The sequence below is a fragment of the Argopecten irradians genome, chromosome 1 (genome assembly GCF_041381155.1).
Source record: "Argopecten irradians isolate NY chromosome 1, Ai_NY, whole genome shotgun sequence".
Classification (NCBI taxonomy): Eukaryota; Metazoa; Mollusca; class Bivalvia; order Pectinida; family Pectinidae; genus Argopecten; species Argopecten irradians.
The window spans coordinates 74,939,626-74,945,416 of NC_091134.1; positions in this window are offsets into that span (position 1 = coordinate 74,939,626).

Genomic DNA, 5,791 nt, shown 5'->3' on the forward strand with positions numbered 1-5,791 from the left:
TGGTCATGATGTTTTATTAATATATAAACAATAACTGTACATATACTCTACATCCTAAAATCAATTTCTATTAACATAGTTTGTACATAACAACTTTTAAAGAGGCCTTTTCCATATTGCCAATGTAATCAAATACCATCAAAAAAATTGGTTACAAAATTCCATTTTTGTCTTATTTTTCTCTTTTTCTTTATTGGAAACGAATTTAAGTCAAAATCTTCAATTTTTTTTGTAGAAAAATAGGTAGGTTTTCCAATCTTTAAAGTTGTATGGGCTATAACTTTCGCTCTTTTTGTCATAGTGAAAATTGTTTAAGTGTTATACATATTTTTCTCCGTCTGTCCGAGTTTTAAACTTCATAATTTTACCACTTTTTATAAAGTTGCAGCACTGGAAGTATTTTTAATCATAAAAGTAAAAAATCTTTTTAACGTGTACACGTGAAAAAATAGCCTCGAAAGATGCCGAATCATTCCGAACTCTTCCGACCATCGTTGCGACAATCTCGAAGTAACACGAGAATTGTGAAACCAAGAGAAAATGTCAACAATTTTTCATAAACAAAACATGTTGTCGACCTCAACAGACTGGATCTACAAAGAAAATAATGCTCGCACCTGACAATATTTGCTCAAATTAGACAGAAGAAAAACGTAAACAAACACATGTGCGCTTACGCTAGTTTCCAGGCTCACCACGTGCAGGTCGTGTCGAACGTCAGTCACGTGATACGATTCGGAATCCGACAAAATCCGAAGTCACTGAACATGGCGGTGATTGAAGGCGTTTTATTCAAAACCAGGAATATATAATCCCTAGATTTCGGCTCTCTTATAGACCGTCATATGCTTTTGGGGAGCTAAATCATCAAGTTACATGTCAATGCTTCTATATTAAATGTTTAAGTGACATATCGTTACAGTGAACTTAGCATGCAATATAACTTTAACTGAAGGAATTTTTTATTTCAATCTACAATGATATACATGTATATAATATTTCAATAATAAAATTAAAAAATTCAATTGGTCCTCAAAACAATTGTCTACAATGCCAAAGACCATTATAGTCGGATCTCTATATAACTCTATATCATAATTTCTTAAAGATGCTCCACCGCTGACAAATGATGTTTTTTCACTATCAAAAACACGAGCAGACGATTTAGTATTTTTCTTCAGTTACAAAAGTTACTTACTTTACACCATAACCACCATTGAAAAGTTTGAGCTTCTTATTTTACTTCAAGTTAAACTTACAAAAAATAATTAATTGCATCCCGAAAAAATTCCGTGGCACTATATCCTATATGGAATTAAGTACTGCTTGCGCATGCACTAAGGGCAAAATAAATAATTTTATATTATTTTTTGTGTTGATTAAACATATATATATACACTATTAAACACCAATTATTGTTCAAGTGATTAATATCATTTATGCTCTGTCGGCATTGGAGCATCTTTAAGTAAAAACATAAAGGATGACCATATTGATTATTATTGACTATACATTGGAACTCGATGACTTCCGATTATATGTGATACCAAGAAAAACAACGCGCTCTTCGCAAGGGGGTTGGTTGGTTTAGTTAATCTATAATGAATTTTTTAAACATATAAAGATATATTCAGATATGCATCATCACAACACTAGAGATGCTAATAACTTCCGCTCTATCACATGTAGACCTCGGTTATACAAAGACTCTTTCTTGCCCTCTGTCGATGATCTTTGGAATTCTTTGCCTTTGAGTATAAAGTCTTCCCTATCTTTGTACATGCTGAACTATCATCTGGGAAGTCTAGCACCTCAAATTCCTTCATATTTCCTCTATGGTCAAAGGTTAGGTCAAATTCATCACTCCCGTTTGCGAATGAATTGTAGTGCACTTAAAGATCATCTCTTCAGCAGAGATCTCATCGCAAGTCCTGTATGTGACTGTGGTTAGGATATTGAAACCATTTTCCATTTTCTAATTGCTTGTCCAAATTTTACTATTTGTCGACATCTTTATCTTGCGCATTTACTTCCTGTCGCATCTGTTGACATACTCCTTTTCGGAGATCCTCCGTTACGATTAGTGGAGAACGAAGCTATATTTGACAGTGTCCAAACATTTATATTAAAAACCAAACGATTTGGCCCATAGGTTTCCATTATCTTATACTATATGTCATTGGAGCCTCTCAATCACTCTTCAGTTCTTCTTACTCTCATTGTCAAAATTTAACTTTTTTAATTATTGTTGTAAATTACCCATTTGCAGTACCTATATTACTAACGATACAATTTTTTAATTCTGCCAATCAGCGTTGTTGTACGCGGGAAGTCCTCTGTTAGCTGGATAATTAACGGCTCCTTGTCAAACACATCATGTGATATCCTCCTCCCCTTATTTCCCCATTGACGATCCCTTCTTGCACTTTTCCTTGAATCCTCTCTCTTCCCCAATACCTTTTCATTTCTTTCTTTTCTTCCTTTCGATAAGTATGCTGCCCGCTAGTTACATTCAAAAGGAGACAGATTTTACATAAGTGTAAATCACTTTTTTCTGAATCCTTATTATGTTGTATGTGTACCTCATGATTTTTTTGTTTCAAAAAAATAAAGTGTAAGCTAAACATATAAAGGTAGAAAATAGTTTGTTTGATACCATTTTTCAAATTAGTATCGATAAACGTCTAACTGGACGTGAAAGAAGTCTTACAGTAATATTTACATATATCCCTCCTAGCTGGTCTCGTTATTACGAACAGTATGACTGTGACGTTTTGTTCGGTTTTAGAAACTGCCATTACCGATTTTTCTCAAACTAGTGAAGTAATATATAGTTGTAGGTGATCTCAACAGTCGCACTCGTTCTTCTGTAGATTATATCTCTGGCGACATATTACATGAAAGTATTAAGTCGCATGTTCAATCCACTTTTAATTATTTGAGTGATACTGATGATGAACGTTGTTTACAACTAGGAAAAATCCTGATTTAGGAGGGAATGAATTTGGCACTAGGCTGTTGAACCTCTGTAAATCTTTTGGTCTAAGAATTTTGAATGGTAGAGATCCAGATAATCTATCGTGTGATTTTACTTTCTGTGGGGCAAACGGTATGAATGTGATTGATTATTGATTTTATCAATTAATATAATCAATAGGTTTATGGTTTGTGAATTTGTTGAATTTTCTGATCATGCTCCTTTACATATTGAAATTCGTTGTGAAATCTTTTCTTTTGACACTGAGATTGATGGGGATGATGTCGAACATAGACCCGTTTTTAAATGGAAGGAAGAGTATCAATATCAATTTATAGAATCATTAAAACTTAACTTAGACTCTGTGAAAAAGTCAATATTAGTTAGTAGCGAAGTAAACCAAGATTCTATTGATACATGTGTAAGCAATTTTACAGATGTCCTGCTTGGTATCATGCAACCATTTTTTCTAATCAATCCACAGTATAGTAATTGTAGCAAACCCCCTGTAAACCCACATACCAGTACTCTTTCTAGTTCAAACGATAAACCTTGGTTTAAAGACTGTTTAAAATCCATACGTAAGCAATATCGTGCTGCATTGAAAGCGTTTAATTCCAATAAGTGTTCCTCAACACACACCAATCTCATACGTAAGAAAAGAGAGTATAAGTCCATGGAGCGTAAAATATAAAAGGCAATATCTAAGTGCCGAAGGTGATATGTTAGAATATATGAGGAAACATAACCCAAGGTCTTTTTATAAGAAATTTGGACATAAAAAGTCTGTTTTGCCATAACAAACCAATTGTTTAACCATTTAAAAAAATGTCTTCTGCCAATCAAGCTACTAATCAAGTTCCACATAATGACGTAACTGTAGTTGATAATGGTGTTATATTCGAGGAGTTAGATTCCGTATTTCATCCCGGATAATTGCTGATGCTATACTAAATTGAAATGTGGTAAGTCACCTGGACCTGATGGCATTTTAAATTAATGTTTTGAATATTGTGAGAATTTGCTTATCCCAACTCTCTCAATATTATTCAATAACATCCTTAATAGTGGTTGTATCCCTACTAATTGGTCATCCGCTATGATCATACCAGTATATAAAAAGGGGGATCGAAAAGACCCTAATAACTTTAGTGGTATTAGTTTAATTAGTTGTATTTGTAAACTTTTCACTTCTGTATTAAATAAACGTATTTTAGATGTATGTATCAAATATGACATTTTAACTGATGCACAATTTGGTTTTCGACCAGAAGTTAGTACTATAGACGCAATTTTTGCTTTGCACTCAATTATATCTAAAACTTTGTCATCAAAGAAACGCCTGTATTGTTGTTTTGTAGATGTTCGGAAAGCGTTTGACTTTGTTGATAGATTAAGCTTATGGCGTTAGCTGACTAAATTAGGCATTAGAGGGAAAATGTAATCTGCTATTAAGTCACTATACAAATTAGTATTAGTTCTAATTATTTTGAGAACAATATTTGATTAATGCAAGGTGAAATATCACCGATTCTGTTTTCACTTTTTGTTTTTGAAACTTCATTTATTGAAAATGGTAATTCTGGCTATGATTTCGGCGAATTGAATCTATTTGTCCTAATGTACGCGAATGACCTGGTAATGTTCTCTGAAACTGTTGAAGGGCTTCAGTGCCTCTTAGATAGTCTTTATAGTTACTCAACTAAGTGGACATTGTGTGTTAATACTGATAAAACGAAAATAGCCGTATAGAAATGGAGCACGTTTACTTGAAAAGGAATCGTGGAGATATAATGGCAATGAAGTTGAAAAAATAAACGATATTTGCTATCTTGGTGTAAAGGTGAAGTGTAATAATAAATTTAATCAAATTCAGAAACATTTATCTGTCCAAGGTCGTAAAGCCATGTTTGCACTTTTTTCTAAGTGTTCTAATTGATATTTTAATTTTGAAACCTTGTTACGTTTATTTGATATGTATGCTTCTAGCATCTTGCATTGTGATTGCGTAGTGTGGGGATCATAGAAAGGGTGTGATATTGAAAAAAGTTCACTTATCATTTTGTAAGAAGATCCTAAAAGTTAAGAAATCCACTAACGCCATGGTATATTTTGAATTAGGCCGGTATCCATTAGAATGTTTAAGAAAGTACAGAATGATAAATTATTGGCTTAAATGAATGGTCTTAAATAACTGTATTTTGAATTCCGCTCTTTTATATTTAAGTAATAGCAACACTGGTAATTGTTTCAATTGGACTAACCATGTTAAAGATGCTCCACCGCCGACAAATGGTATTTTTTTCACTATCAAACCAAAAACAGACGATTTAGTATTTTTCTTCAGTTACAAAAGTTACTTACTTTACACCATTACCACCATGGAAAAGCTTGAGCTTCTAATTTTTCTTCAAGGTAAAAATATGAAAAATAATTAATTGCATCCCGAAAAAATTCCTTGGCACTATATCCTATATGGAATGAAGCACTGAATGCTCATGTACCAAAGGCAAAATAAATTATTTTGTATAATTTTTTGTGCTAATTAGACAAAAATACATGATTAAACATCAATTTTTGTTAAATAATGAATATCATTTATGCTCTGTCAGCGGTGGAGCATCTTTAAACATTGTCTTTATTTCTATCGGTTTTGGTAATGTATGGAATCATCACTATCTGTAAAATCATGAGCATATATCATGTTTGATAAAGCAACGACTATTTGATCAGAGTCAGCAACATTTGAGAGACCTATTGGATTCATCATCAAAATGTATATTATATAAGCATATTGTGAATCATTTTACTATA